General features: G+C 53.4%; 1 protein-coding gene and 1 long non-coding RNA gene across 2 annotated transcripts in view; one reads left to right on the top strand and one right to left on the bottom strand.

Moving 5' to 3' along the window:
* The window catches only part of MYT1L (myelin transcription factor 1 like), a 176,859-nt gene that overhangs the window by 115,121 nt on the left and 45,618 nt on the right, over positions 1-16,120 (top strand). The window lies entirely within an intron of this gene.
* On the bottom strand, positions 8,393-9,667 carry LOC145541005 (uncharacterized). Its single transcript, XR_014078707.1, has 2 exons — positions 9,469-9,667; positions 8,393-9,132 (listed from the first exon to the last, which is right to left on the bottom strand). It is a non-coding gene; the product is annotated as an uncharacterized LOC145541005 (long non-coding RNA).

Here is a 16,120-nt window from a genome sequence, read left to right on the forward strand (position 1 = left end):
AGGCTTTCCCTGCACAGAAGCAGAGATTAATCCTTTTAGGATTTGCAGCTGCTTCCTCTAGAAGAATTCACACACATGCCCCTTTAATAGCTTATTCTTTCCATGTATATTTTCAACAGTCTGGTCGATTCCCACTGCACAGCCTCTTACCCGATCAAGAGTCCTCGTGTGAGGCAGTGTTGCCACCTCTTCATACAGACACCTTAGGAAGTGGGTCTCCACTGCCTCAAAATCTGTTCTCTCTTCTGCATCAGCTAAGAAACAGAACCTTCTGAGAACATTCCTCTTGTCACTTCTAAGGTGGACTTTTGTTAGTTGGCTGTTAACAGGACATTCTTGATCTCAAACAGGCAACAAGTTTTGCCAGATACACTCTGGGTCTTGGGTCACCCATCCTCTTGAACTTCCTGAGATGACACTGACCCAGAGCGGTGCGTGTGGGATAGTCTTAAGAAGAAGCCGATCATTTTGTCAACTTGTGTACAATATGTAAACTGAACGTGCATTAAAATGTAATGTGTTCGTGAATATCATTCAGACTCTGCAGCCATTGCTTTCTCGTCCCTGGTCTGTGGGCCATAGAGGGCAGGTCGGCGACCAGGCAGCGAGGCAGGTGATGGCACGTGGGGGGGATCCCAGAGGCAGGCGGGATCCCCCCGCCTCCCAGGCTGCCGCTTACGGCATAGCATCCCCTACACCCCCCCACCCTCCATGAGAGGACCCCTGACTGTGACAGTCTTTGAGAACCCAGGCAAGGAAAAAAGGAATAAAATTGTGCAAACAAATGTGATTTTTTGGTGAGAACTCCGCCAAATGTAAGTCAGCTCTGATGGTCAAGGGGAGTTTCTTCCCTAAAACTTCCCCGGGCTGAGATCACCTGAGCAAAGCCACAGAAGAGACTCGTAACTCACCTCATGTCACCCTCGGTGTTTGCTTGCTTGTGTTAAAGAAAGCGCGTCCTCCCAGCCAGGAGTTCTTTCTCCTGCTCCCCAGCTCAAGGTCAGTGCACACACGGGTGCGCTGTAAGTGTGTTAGCCACCTCTGTGGCCAGTTTAAACTGAACCAAAACTGATTCAAATCAGAAGCAAGTATCTCTAGAAATGGGCCCCGAACTGGGTCCCGTTGACACTTGGAGTTGGGGGGACACATTAGACCCCTCGTTGCTTGCGTCTTTGTCTTCCAGACCCAACCTCTGTGGTTTATGCAGGTCCTGGCAGGAGAAGGAACTGTTGGCCTTGGTTCCCTTTCCTGCTGAGTCTGAACCTGGACCCAGTCCTCGGGGGTGGGGTGAGCCTTGCTCTTGGTCTCCGCCCTTTAGAACATTCTCGTGTGTCCTGTTCCTTCCGAGGCACCTCCCCCGGGTATTTTCACCTTAGACACAGGAATTTTAATCATGTATATCACATAACGTTGTTTTTAAAAACCTGGTTACATTTATTTAAATCAAACAATTAGAATTCTGAACTTGAGCCAAGATATGACTTTTCTCTTAAGGCTACTTGTTTCTAGAACTTTCATGCAGATGTTGGGAAGTTACTCACCAGGACCAAGCAAAGCCTCTGCCCCTAGCTCCCATTTTTCTGGATACAGGAAGTTCACCCACCTTCGCCGCAGGCCGAGTTCTGAGAACCAGTCCTCGTTTCTAGCATCTTCCGCCCCCTTGGTTCCCAGCAGTGTTCCCAGGGAACTTTGTGAATCACTCCTGCTGTGGACCCGAACCATGGCCTTCACAGAGGGCATGTGTCTGTGTGGAAGGAGGCACGGGACTCCCTGGACAGTTAACTTCCTGCGGCAAAAGTCGTCCTGAGGCTTCAGCCCTCACGTTGGGGGAGACAGGGAGCATCCCTCAGACACCCTTCTTTCAGTTAGAAAATCATTTTATTCTGCAACAGCAGGGCCACCTGAGTGCCCCAGTGTATGCGTGAGGGTCTGTACAGAGCTGGCCTCAGGCCCCTGGGGTCATATCAAACCACAGACGAGACCCACCAGGACCTCGTGAGCCCGGTTCACCCTGAGACTTGCAGGGCTCCCCGCCCACAGCAGTACCGTCGATCAACACCGGGGCTGCTCTCTCTCTTTCCGGAGCAGACTGCCCCAGCCACAGTGAGCACCGGAGGGCCCGCCCCGGGGACGCTGGCCTCGCTGACAGGTGTCATGGGGCTGTTTGCTCTTCCGACCAGAACTGACAGGAGCCTCCCTCCTGTTCCTCCTCTTTCTGATGGCTGGTGTTAGGCCCAGGCTACTAAGGGAAAGACCCAGTGGTTGGGTTTGGGATTATGTTTTAATCACCTTTAACCGTGCTCACGCGCAAGTCAACCAAAAACAAGGCGAAGCAAAGAAAGAAAGAGAAGTGTTGATGTTCCGTTTCCTTTATAAAGGGATCTGCGCTTTGTAGAAGCACCTGTAGGCTCTCTGGCAGGGCCTGAGATGCAGTCTAGGTGTGTTTGTTCGTTCTGCACCATCTGCCTGGTCTGGGGGCAGGTTATGAGTAAGTCTGTGGCATGAAAAACCAGACTTAGGTTATCAAAGGAAGGCTCAGGTGTAGCAGGAATGTTGACTGATCAAGACACAGCTTCGTGTCAACAGGCTCTCTGTGAAAACAGAGCATCACGCGCTGCCTCTCCCTTCAGAGGCGTCACATCCTCATCTGTGAAATGGGCGCGTCTGGCACCCGGCTCACTGTAGACGCTCAGTGAGTGTCAGCATCACCATGGCAGCACACACGTCCCACAGCTCAGGGTAAGAGGCGTCACGCCCTCATCTGTGAAATGGGCGCGTCTGGCACCCGGCTCACTGTAGACGCTCAGTGATTGTCAGCATCACCACGGCAGCGCACACACCTCCCACAGCTCAGGGTAAACCGCTGGGTTTTCTGACAATGTTAAGCAGAATTCAGAAGGAAAATGTAAGTGCTAATTTAAGGTTTACCGAATGACTTTGTGACCTCCTTGGAATAAGGAGAACTTCAGTTCACTCTGAACTCTTCTGAGCCTCCAGCTTTGGAGAGGTTTATAGCAGGTCCTTTAATTTCAAAAGAAAACTAGGGAGAGGAAAGACACTGCAGCAGTTACACCTGTTGGAGCCTGGGGGGTGGTTATTGCAGACAGGGGTGCCCAAGGGCTGGGTTCTCCCTGCCATGTTCCTGTGTGTGTGCCTGTGCATGGTGCTGTGCACGTGTGTATACGTGTGTGTGCATGAGCATGTGTGTATTGTGCGTGCATGGTGTACATGTACATATGTATGTATGAGCGCGCGCGTGTGCCTGTTCATGTGAACACATGCACGTGTGTGAACATATGTGTGCATGTGTGCACATGTACGTGTATGTGTGTGTGAATGCATGTGTGCCTGTGCATATGAGGGGTGTGTGCATGAGCATGTGTGTGTCTGTGTGGGTGTGGACATGTGTATGTGTGAGCATGTATGCATCTGTGTGTGTGTGTGAGCATGTGTATGTATGTGTGCCTGTGGGGGGGTACATGTGTGTGTGTGTGTGTGTGTGCATGAGCATGTGTGCATCTGTGTGAGTGTGTGTGTGAGCATGTGTATGCAAGTGTGCCTGTGTAGGTGTGGGTGTGTATATGTGTGTGCGTGAGCATGTGTGCATCTGTGCGGGTATGTGTGTATGCCTGTGTGTGGGTGTGTACATGTGTGTGCATAAGCACCTGTGCATCTGTGCGGATATGTGTGTATGCATGTGTGCCTGTGTGTGTGGGTGTGTACATGTGTGTGTGTGTGTGTGAGCATGTGTGCATCTGTGCGGGTGTGTGTGTTAGCATGTGTATGCATGTGTGCCTGTGTGGGGTGTGTGTACATGTGTGTACGTGTGTGAGAGCATGTGTGCATCGGTGTGGGTGTGTATGCATGTGTGCCTGTGGGTGTGTGTGTGTACATGCATGTACATGTGTGTGAGCATGTGTGCATCTGTGCAGGTGTGTGTGTATGCATGTGTGCCTGTACATGTGTGAGTGTGTACATGTGTGTGCGTGAGCATGCGTGCATCTGTGCAGGTGTGTGTGTGCACATGTGTGCCTGTGCGTGTGGGGGTGTGTACATGTGTGTGCATGAGCATGTGTGCCTCTGTGCGGGTGTGTGTGAGCATGTGTGTGCATGTGTGCCTGTGCATGTGGGGCTGTGTACATGTGTGTGCGTGAGCATATGTGCATCTGTGCGGGTGTGTGTGTGTGTGCATGTGTGCCTGTGTGGGTGGGTGTGTACATGTGTGTACATGTGTGTACATGAGCATGTGTGCCTCTGTGCGGGTGTGTGTGAGCATGTGTGTGCACGTGTGCCTGTGCGTGTGGGGGGGTACACGTGTGTGTGTGTGTAAGTGCAAGCATGTGTGCCTATGTGCCTGTGCATGTGTGCTGTGCACGGGCGCGTCTGCAGGCCAGCACAGGTGTTCTCACTTCCGGCTATTGCCATCATCATGTGTGCAGTCTCCTGCTGCCCCAAAGCACGGCTTCTGCCCTCTGTGCTCACATCCCCTCAGTAAAAAGGGATGTTGTGCAAAGTCCCTGAGCTTCGACATGGCAGCAAAAACTGGGAGAGAGCATTTCCTGGAAAACCATAAACCAAGCTGGTTCATTCTTTCATTTTAAAAACTTGTAACCCACATCCAGAAATAAGATACCCTCTCTGCCCTCAGGGTGCCCAGGCCCGTGTTCGCAGCCACCAAGGAGAGAGCAAGCAGTCCTGGCAGATAGAATGGGGGCCCGGTGAAGCCCCCTGGCAGACGGGGGCAGGGAGGAGGCCTTAGGGGGTGGGGGGCACAGCAGGGCTGAGGGGCTGGGCAGAGCTGAGGGTCTGAGGGCCCGGGCAGGGGGACCGGAACCCCGGGCCCCGTGGTTACGGTAGGGGCAGAGTGGAGCCAGCCATTCAGGCCGTCCTGCTGGGCGCCAAGTGGATGCCCCTCAGTGGGCCCTGGCCCGGCTGGCGGTCCTGGGCTCCATCCGGGGCCACAGTGGAATCAAGGCTCATCAGTCAGTCGTCAGGAGTCCGGCCCCTGGCCTCCCAGGCACCTTCTCTGTCACAATCAGGGATTTGCTGGACAAACCACAAGGCTACCCAGAAAATCTGGTCTTTTCAGCCCTGAGAAATTGAATTTTTAGGCTGTTTCTTGGTGTTTCATCATCCATTTTCATAAAAACTAAATGAAACATGATTAACGAGGCCAGATCCCCAACCCTCTGTCAGCTCAGTCACACAGTAATTAAAGTCTCGTGTGGAGGCTCTGTAGGTCTGAAGGGGTTTCATCAGGGCCCCTGGCCCAGGGCTCGCGTCGAGCAGACCCTCACCGCCCCCCCGCCACTGGGAGACTCAGCGTCCCCTTCTGTTAAAGCGGGGGTGGGTCCAAGGCGCCTATCTCTCGTTTTGCCTTCAGCCTGCCGTGCGCGCTGTCTTCCAAGAGGCCAAACCAGCCTCTTCTGCCACCTGGATGGTCCAGCTGCTGGCTGTCCAGAGACCAGCTGGCAGTGACCACTGGGTCTGATCCAAGAAACGGGACCCCTGAGGGACAGATCCTCCTCCTGGGGAGGGGCTGAGTTTCTAACGCAAAGCTGGCCTTGAGCTTTTTATGTTTTTTATTGTGACACACTTGAGGAAGATTTAAGTCCAGAAAAAGGCCATGAGGAAGACCTTTCTTAAGACATATTTCTGAACATTCCTTTCCTCCATTTTGAAATGGTAACATTTTAACACAGAAATCAGACAGTACTGAATGATGTTAATTATTTCTAAATAAATAGAACACAATTTGTAATCTAATCTAAGCTAAAATAACCCATGCTATACAATCTATTAAAAAGTTACTCCTTGAATATATTTAATTTTTAACTGCAAGATTAATCTTCCTTGTAAAATTAAGAATATAAAACATACAGCATATTTGGTGCATGTGAACAAAAGGAAAAAAGTGGCTTTCCTTATAATTTTAAATACTGCAGTTTTAAAATACGTATTTAAATACACTGTATGTCAGTGTGTAAACACACATGTGCGTGAATACAGGTATGTTGTCTGTGTCATTAGACCAGGATTCAAGGCCAGACACATGGCCCTTCATAAAGCACGTTGGATTGCCTGAGTCTTCTTCATGCATTACATCTGGTTAAACTTGGCCTCTCCTAATTATTGGGAAGCTAGTCCCATTTTCATCTCACCCTGGGCTCCTCCAGGGCGACTCTGAGCAACGACCTTCCTTCCTGCTCACGAGAAGCTGCTTCTGTGCAGGAAAGGAAGGTCTGACCAGGGAGGACTAGGTTGCATTGGCCTTTCACTGTGAATTTGAGGTTTTATTCCGGTAAACACTTCACTAATTTATAGTTCCCTGGAGCAAAATGAGCGAAATTGGAAATAAAGTAGATGTTCCCTCTGGGAAATCATCGACGAGGATTTTGGAGGGCATTTTTCCTGGCAATTTCAGGAGAGAGGACCATTCTCTTCAGGTTTCTTTCTTGATTGGGAAGACCGACTCTGAGGAGGTGAAGGGGGCATTTGCGGGCCGGGGGTGGGGGGCAGTGAGCAGAGATGCCCAGGAGCAGATTCACCTCTGCGTTTGTCCCTAAACGTCTTCCAGGAGCTGCAGTTCAAGGAAAAGCACATCTCTTCTAGTCTAGTCTCTCTTTTTTTGCATCTTTACAAAGAGAGGCAGGTCCCAGGTACCCATGGGTATTGCTTAGTCATCTCCAGGTGGTTCAGGTGCTTAATCCTGTCGTCTGCCCACAGTAAGAGGTGGAGACACTCTGCTACCTTCACAGGGGATTTGAGAATACTGTGACCGTAGAGAGAGATGAGAACTGCCACTCTTACCTGACCTTGTCAAGAAAAAATAAACATTAAGTGCAAATACTTTCTGATCATCAAAATGAAGGTGTGATTTGGCTTTATGATGTGAGTTTCTACAAGACTGTCCAACAGAATTTTCTGGGGCTATGAAAATGTCCAGTCTAGCAACCATGGCCACGTGTGGTCTCCAAGAGCATGCTGGGGCCACGTGCAGCTCCTGAGAGGGTGATGAGGCTGAGAGACTGCATTTCTGGTGGTATTTCGCATTACTGATCCAGATTTAATAGCCACACCTGTCAAGTGGACAGTGCCTCATAGACCCCTGGACTTCACTGACCTCTTCTTGTTTAACATTTGCTCTTCATTCGGTCGCGTCGTCTTCCTTCTGCAGGGGGGGGTTTCTCCCCAGTTGCAGCACGTGTTTCATTGCGCCTTATGTGTGGATCTTAGTTCCCCGACCAGGGATCGAACCTGAGTCCCCTGCACTAGAAGACAGATTCTTAACCACTGGACCACCAGGGAAGTCCCAGTACTGTTCTTTGTATACAGTTTTACTCTATTTTAATACACATTCAGGAATATTTTATTCCTGCAACCAAAAAGTTTACAGATTTTTAATCATCTGTGTCCTAAACATTTTTGTGGTATTATTAAGACACTGACAAATAGGTAAGTCCTTTTATATTTACAATCTGTCCTCTTTTTAATTTCATGCCACTTAGACAGATTTAAACTAAATATTATACAAGTTTCACAGCGTTTTTTTCTGAATAGAATATTTGTATGTCACACCAAAACCTCCTTGTTTTGGACCAGTCAGGCAGCATTCAATACAAGGTAGTGGAAAGCCTCTGTTATTTTTAAAATATATTTGACTTTATTGCTTTCAAACTTGTACAGAAATTCAAATCTGGTTAAACAGGTGCCATCAAAGAGCACCCCAGGCCCCTTCTGTGGTGATTAGCTAAGCCTGGCTGATAATTCGCATATACGTTATCAGTACTTGCAGAAGTGGTCAGAAGCCTCCTCTCCGTTCGTGGCTGGAATCTTCCTCTTGCAAACTTGCTTACTTATCCCCCTAATTAGCCTACCTGTCAGGAGAGCTGCTCCATGGAGGGGACCTTCAGCCCCGCCCCATCCCAATTATCCTTGGCATCTGGATCCTGAAGATGCCACCACAGAGCACAGAGCAGAGTCTGGGACTCAAGACAATAACTTGTTTTTGCTCATTTTCAACCCCAGGGCCAAGAGAGCAGCTTGGTCTTGGCGTCCACACTCAGGGGCGTGCGGCCGCGGCCCCTGAGCCGTGAACCCTGCCCGGGCAGGGGAACAGCAGCTTCGCGTTGCCCCGCTCTCATCGTCCTGTGGGCAGGGGGCTTTGGTTCTGTCTTACTCCTTCCTTTGGTTGAGGTGAACTGTACTGGGGTGTGCAATTGCCCACTACAGGCACGTGTAAGGGGATCTTAGCTGAGAGGGGCCACCGTGTGCTCTTAACCAGACCAGGGAATTTTTAAATGACTTTTCAGGAACAAGGCTACTATAAGCTCAAAACACTGAGAATGTAGGGGAAGAAAAATTACATATAATATCATCTCTCTAATAAATATGGGTTAGCTTTTTTATTAATCACATCTACTGAGGATCTTGAAGGCTGTTTCTTCATGTACCATGCAGGTTACGGAGTCTTTAAAAGGTGCATCATATTCCTGGGGGTGGGGGGTGATTCCGTAGCTTCCTTCTTGACATAGAACAATGATCAACCACAGACACCCAGCCCAGGAACGCAGGCGGCTGGTGCGTCATGGTCCACCCACCCTTGTTGCTGGGAGTGGACAGTTAGGACCGCGGGTGGATCACAGATGGAGCGGCGCCCTAGGAAGTGGGGTGATGAGCTCTACATACGGCTCATTTTATAGACCTGACACCTCCTGTAGTTGAGCCTTAAACACAGAAGACAGGCCAAGGGTGTATGCTGTTCCCTGGATTTGTATGTAAACCCCCGTGTGGACTCTGGGGGCCAGGGAGGGGCAGCTGGGGGAAAGTTCTGGAACATGAAGCAGGGCGTCAGGGCTCAGACTCCGTCAGGGCTCCAGGGCGTCAGGGCTCAGACTCCGTCAGGCCTCCAAGACTCGGAGCTCCAGTCCGAAGAGGTGGGTGCCAGCACAGCGGGGCATCACCTGAATCTTCCACCTATCACACCGGCCCTGCGTGGAGGATGGCTTGCAGGTTGGCCAGGGTGGGGCGGAGGCCTGTGGGGAAGCCTTGGCGACCGCCAGGGCTGGAGGTGATCCCAAAGACGAAGTCAGGAGCAAAGCTGGCACCAGGAGCCATCAGACTCTGGGGGTCCTGCCAGAGGAACGCGATGTGAGGGAGTGGGCACCCCCAAAGGTGCTCCCAGCACCTGCATTCCCCAAACACAGGAGGAGCCTGGGGGGAGACTTGGGGCTGGTGGGGGTGCACTGCGGAGGGCTGACTGTCCCAGGCCATCAGGAGCGGGCCCTGGGAGAGAGAGACGTTCAAGGGAGCCGGGGCTGGAAACCTGGGTGTCGGCATACATTGGCGATTAAAGCTCTTGAACTGGAAGAATGAATCACCAGGAGTGCGTGTTGATGGGGAAAGCCAGGACTGCAGCTCAGCCCCGGGGGTCTCCTGTTCAACTCCACTGGAGGAGCCCAGGGTCACTGACCACTTCCTGGAAATGGACGTTGTTACAGAGCTTCCATGTCCCGCCGCAAACACGTTCCCCCCGTGGCCGGCTGGTCCTGAGCTCAGCGGCCCCGGGTCCCCTCGGGACCGCGCCACACAGACGTCTCCCGCTCGCCGACACGGCGGCCGGCGGACATCCCACGGGCTGCCTGGCGAGGATGCGCTGTCCGGATGTGGCTGATGACGCAGTTTCCCCTCACACGTCGTCAGAGCGACAGGACTCCGCCCCGGCCAGCGGCTTCACCCTCGCTCTCCCTGGACGCTCGGAGGCTGAGCGGACACGCCGGGAAGGGCTGGGGAAGGCGTGATGACGCGCGTCCTCCACCGGAGGCGGTCCCACCTACAATCTGATCATCTAGCAGCGCCGCTCCCACGCGCCGCCCTGAGGCCGGCGGGCCCGGCTAGGCCGGGTGACCCGGCTCTGTGTCCAGCCGCGGGGAGGGCGGTGCCGCTCAGCAGTCTTCGCTGGGAGAAGAACCTCGGCCTCACCTCGAGCGTAGATTTACAGACTGTTACACCTCGGCTTCCCTGGTGGTTCCACCTGCAGTGCAGGAGACCCAGGTTCAACCCCTGGGTCAGGAAGAGCCCCTGGAGGCGGGCACAGCAACCCACCCCAGCATTCTTGCCTGAAGAATCCCATGGACAGAGGAGTCTGGGGGCAAAGAGTTGGATGTGACTGAGAGACTGACACTTGCACTTTCTGTTTTTCACCTTGAGCCCTAAAGATGGGTTAGGAGACCCTGAGATGCGTGTCTCTTAGTTCTTCGGGTAACTGCCTACTGTGTGTGCATACTTCACGGTGCAAAAACTTTATGGTGCTTTCTCTTGCGTGGCCCGTTGCCAAGCCCTGGAGATGACCTTCCCTGACCCTTCTCTCCATCCAATCCCAGACTGTCTCCAGGAGCCCAACCTCGGAGCCGGGTCCACCCTTCACAGAGCTAGCTGACCCCTCAGCTGGGCTTGGATCCCCCTGCGAGCCTGGCACCCTGGCTTCTTCCTGCAGCGGTTGTGTTGTCTTACAGCGTGGCCGTGTGGTCACCTGCACCAAGCCCCAGACAGAGACTCCTGAGGGCACCCCTTGGGGCTCCAGCATCTGCCCAGTCCTCAACACCACTTTGCACTGCGCTGGGGACACCAGCTGTTTGAGGAAACAAGCTAATGAATGAATCAGAATAAGTTGATTTGTGCGATGAAGCCTTGTAAGGAGCCTGCGATCCTACAGGGGGATGCATTGGGGCCAGCAGGCAGGCTGGCCAGGTGACCCTGGGCACAGGCGGCCACATGTCTGAGCCCCAGGTCTCCCCTGTGAAGGGAGGGGATTTGACCGGATGATCCAGAAAGTTCCAGCCAATTCAATCCATCAGTAAATGCTGATGCCCTGGGTGGGAAGGAGACAGAGGTAAGGGGCGCGCTCTACAAGGTCAGCCTGGGACAGGGGACAGAGCTGTGCGTGGACGGCCTTGGTCACAGCCGCATGGAGCCCTGGTGGCTCGTGCACGACCGGGCTCCAGCCTCGCTCTGCTGGGTGATGTGCAGCATCTCCTTCACCCGGACCATGATTTTCCGAGTGAAAAACAGAGGAAACACTTCCCCTCATGTCCACTGGGTGGGAAGCTGGGGCAGAAGCAGCATTACTGTCCAGCAGAAACCCAAGCAGCCGGTCCACTGTGCCCAGCGCCCGAGCAGACAGGCAGCTTGCCCTGCAGGCAAGGGTCGAGCCCCAGGGCCCCCCAGGGCTGCCCCAAGTCACAGAGCTGGGGGGTCTGAGCTCAACTCTGAAAAGGTGAAGAGGAAGCCCCTCTCCCCCAAATGTAGCCCCCTTGGTCTGCGGCAAGGAGGGGCGCACACCTTGAGCAGGCAGGGACCCGGAGGCTTGTGGGAGGAATACTTGCATCTTTCCACTGCTTCCCGCCCCACGTTTAAAACTCGCCAAAGGAAAGGAAAGTGACCTTGGCCTGTATCCAAGACCTGGGCTGTTGGCGGAAGCAGTGAGAGGCTCGTCCTCTCCCCGAGGGACCCGGGTGCCTCCGTGGGTCCCCTCTGCCCACCTCCCCCCTCCCGTCGTGGCTCCTGTCTTCCTGAACCGCCCGGCCCATGGACCCCGTCGTCCTCTGCTGTCTCTGGCCTGCCTGTCCACCACCCGTGACACGTGTTACACTGGAGATGTTAGTTCCTTCCGGGACTTTCAGTTCACACATTTTTAGGCCGCATAGCTTTCCCGCGTTCTCTTCTCCAACGTGTTTGTCTCCCAAGGAAGGGGGTAACTATTCGTTGGATTTTCCGTTTTGTTGGTTTGTTCTCCATTGAACATGTGATGCGCTCAGTTCAGCTCTGGCACTGCGTGGGGTCAGGGCTCCCTGGGCTGCTGGTGGGTGGGCAGAGGGATTGGGCGGGTGGGGCTCAGCACCAGGACCGGGCCTGGCTCTCACTCGGCACTGGGTGTGCCCGTGGGGAGTCTGAGTGAGCTTCAGTCGTTTCTGTCAATCCTGGCCTTTGTGAAGGGAAGGCTCTTCCCACTCAGCCTGGGGATCCTGTCAGAATCGGCCCAGCGACTCGGCCTTGCTCCCTCTTGCTCTTTGCTTCTCACTGAGGTGATTCTGCTTTCTTCCCCTTTCACGTCACAGTAAGACCTGTTCACCCTTGAAAATGCATGTTTCTGGCTTTTAGTTCCTCAGGGAACTAAGTGGAGCCAGCTCTTAGGTTAAGTAGAAATCGTTTAAGATTTGGTTTATCCCTTCGTTGCGAGTATTTTCGATCCATTAGCCACCTTCTTTGGAAAATTCCTTTAGCAATCTATCTAGTCAGGATATTTCAATTGCACTAATAAGGACCTGCACTAATAAAGACCTGGAGGCATTTAAACATCTTTGGGTTTTCAGGACTGTGATGTAAGGAGGGCAGTAAGCGTCGAGAGACGACGTCTTCTACCTCTGGGCGTCCGGGGCGATTCCTACAAGCCCCTCCTGGGGAGTCAGAGCAGGGCCAGGTCTCAGCAGTGAGGGGTCCCCGTGGCGCCTCAGAAGGCAGGTGACCTCTCCTGCCTCGCTCTACACACAGCAGGCCGAGGCTGGCGCCCACACGGTGGTTCACTGCAAGGATGGAACGGGTCGTGTCTCTCAGGCGCCGGCTCCAGACTGAGTGAGAGAAGGCCTTCCTGATGAAGGACCGGGGTCTGCGAGGAGACAGGGAGGTGCGAACGGCCCGCCCGGGCCTGGTGGGCCAGGCCAAAGGGGCTTCAGCAGGCTGGGGGCCGGTGGGCTGGCCGGGGGAAAGTCAGGAGAAAAAGGAGAGACAATCGGCACCTAAAGTCTGACCCAATTCCAGCACCACGTGAGTGAAACGGAACTTCTTATACTTGAAACCCCAACAACCGAGATCAAAATATTTCAAAGATAAAAGGACTCCATTTTCCTAATATATCTTTTTCTGCCTCTTGTCTAATATGGTATTATTTTAAAATGCTCATATCAGACTTGCAAATCAGGTTTAAGATCATCAAATAAAAATGTCCATCAGCCCATCAAACCCTCATCAGATCTCATCCTTGCTTGCTAAGTTCACTCTCTTCTCCCCACTTTCTGAATTCTAAAGCATTCTCCCAACTGGCATATTTTGATCATCTTTTTCTCTGTCATTTCTTAGTTTTCAGTCTGCCTTGAATACTTGCTTCAGTTCCCTTGTCTTTTTGGGTGACATGTGTTTTTCAGATGGAAACAGGCATTTTCATTCCCTGTGCCTTGTCTGAGGGTCAGAACAGCACTAGAAACGTTGAGAAACCCTCTCTCTGTTCTCTGCCCATCTCATGGCTCTAAGCAGACCAGACCCTCACGTCCTGGCCGTCTAGTCTACAATAGGTCGCATTTTAACATTCCCGGTCACATGCCGCGCCGCCTGCGAGAGGCTGTGTCCGTCTCCCCTGGACAAGTTATCAGCCAGTGTATTGGGGGCCGTGCTGTCATTTCCCCACAAACATCACATCTCCTGCAGAGCCCATTTTGATTCCTCGAGTTTCTGAGTTTTGATGTCTCGGGAGTGACTTTCTGGGAGCCTCTGATGCTAACTTCCTGGTATCAGAAATGGCAATCTGGCTTTAAATCTTACATTTCATCGCATCTGAGGCTTTGTAGCCCTTGAGTCCCTTCAGAAGACCCTGTTGCCGTTTCACCCACATGACTCTCCACCCACTTGTCTCCGCACCGCGTGGCCTCGGACCCTGAGATGCTGAAGGCAGACAAGGCAGGCAGCTTCTTTGCACCAATAAACAGCTCTAGCAGAGGACAGGGTGAGTCAGGTGGTAAGGCCAGTGGAGAAGAAATGACCCTTAAAACACGGATCAGTGGCTTGCAGGCCTTGTTAAGCTTGCAGGCTTCCACACACTGGAAAGCATTCCGCCAACAGGAGACTGTCCCAGCTCTGTATGGCCTCTCAGGACGGGTATCAGCTTCAGCTGAACTTCCAAGCTGCTCTTCACACAGACCAGACTGCAGCCCAGTCGTCTACAGACCAGAGGAGAAAATGGCCCAACAGGCATTTCTGCTGTGTGGTAGGCACTGATAAATTTCATAAGCAAACATAAAAATTACAGAAAACGCCTCCTTCAGAGTCCAACCAGAGCGAGTGATCAGGGCTGACAGTGAACTTGCACCTGATGAAGGCTGGTGTCCTGATCCCGGAGAAGAAACTTGTTTTCATCATCTTCTGCTCCAGGTTGGTCTGGTCCAAAGACAGCTGGGAAGATGTGAGGCACAGAGGCACGGTCTGGGGATGCTTCTGCAAGGTAGACCCCCGCCCACCAGCAGCAGAACAGCCAGGCTGGGGAGGGGTCCCCAGAAGCTGGGGGCTGCTTCTCTCGGGGCCCTCAGAGGCAGGGAGGCTGTGACCTCTCTGTGGCCCCCGTCAAACACGGAGGCAAGAGCAGCACGAAAGGCCAGTCCCCAGGCGGCCCGCGGTGATGGACGTGCGGACCCCCGGGAACCCACGGCACCTTTCCGGCTGAAGTGCATCTTCTCTGGACCAGGAAATAACTTCATGAACAGCCTCAGCAAAGAAAGTCTCACGATTGGGCATCAGCACCTCCAGGAGCCTCTGTGAGAGCTGACATCGTACAGCCTGCCCAGCATGAAGAGGGTGGGGCTACAGCTCCAGGGCCCCGGCACCCAGCACAGAGCCCTTCCCAACGGGTGACGCCGCAGGAGGCCCCAGGCCCACAAGGGGCTGTGCTGTCCTAGGTAGCACGCAGGGGGCACCTGTCTGCCGGCGGGTCTCCGATCTGTGTCTCGGGACACAGCTGTGTCAGCGGAGCTTCCAGGCGCTGTGACTCAGACTATCCGGGCGGCCCCGGGGGAGCCTGGCTGCAGGGCGGCCTGCGGCCCCCAGGCTCTCAGAGCCATGGTTCCTGAAGCTCTGGTGGCCCAGTTGTGTGTGTGTCCCACAGTCCCTGACGCTGGTTGTGCACCGCTGTCCAGGCAAGAGACTGGTTTGACTGAGCCCCGCTCCTGGTGAAAGGCCTTCCCTGCCTCCCCAGGATGCCCACCCCTCCCCACCAGCTCCCCCTACTCAGAAGCAGGCTTCCCCAATTCTCCCACACATCACAGAATCAGCAGCACCAGGGGGTGTCTGAGGGAGGAGGTTTCCATAGCAACCGGCTCACTCATCCTGTGGTCCCTCCCAGCGTCGGGCGGCTCTGCAGTGCCGTGGGGCGGGGGCAGAACGTCCTCCCACCCGGCATGAACTGCCAGAGAGCCTTCCTCCCAGGGGGGCAAAACTTGCCCTGTCTTCTGGGCCAGAGAAGGTGCCCCCACCCCAGAGATCTCCCCAGGCAACTGCTGATGAAACATGAGAATTACAAATCACTGCATTCCTCTCCGCCTATAAGAATTCCTAATTAAATGTGTTCTTTCCTTTCCTTCTTTCTCTTTTTCCTTCCTTCCTTCTTATTTTCCCAGAAAATGATTCTTCCTTTACGGCTACCATAACAAAAATCATTTTTAAATGTGATTCATTTCCTATAAACTCATTTGAGGTTTGGGATAAGTGAAGTTTCCATAAAATATGCTCTAGGAGAGCTATGTTTTAGAATGATTTCCTTAAAAATCAGATCCAGGTTGCTTTCCATTAAACACAGATAGTGTTGGTATTTAGCAGACTCCACGACGTGGTTTTATTTGTAAGAGTTTTCCACACATGTCGAAATGGAGAGCCCTCAGTGGCAATGTGTCCACGGTGAGCTGGATCCCAGGTCTGTTTGTCTCCCTAACGAACCCATCTGCCCTGAGCCCACTGCCCTGCCCACAGCCCCACGTGGCATCCTGGGCGGAGCTGAACCATTCGCAGAGCCCCTGCCACCTGAGGACCACTCCCAGGACAGCCAGGCACCACCTGGGACCCTCCGTGGGCAGAATGTCACAGCCCAGGACAAGGACCACTGTCCCCATGGAGGACTGGATGCATCGGAGCCAGACTTCGTGACAGGAGGACACAGGACGCTCTCCAGCCCTGGGGTTGCCGTGAGCAGGGCAGAGGCGCGTCCAGACCCAGCGCCCGGTGGCGGCTGTGCGTGGTGCCTCTCCAGGGCCACTGCCCACACTTTCCATCAGCCTGCCCAGGTTAAACCCTCTGGCCCTTCAGC

This window comes from Giraffa tippelskirchi, chromosome 1 (genome assembly GCF_054371585.1).
Source record: "Giraffa tippelskirchi isolate mGirTip1 chromosome 1, T2T-mGirTip1v1.2.pri, whole genome shotgun sequence".
Classification (NCBI taxonomy): Eukaryota; Metazoa; Chordata; class Mammalia; order Artiodactyla; family Giraffidae; genus Giraffa; species Giraffa tippelskirchi.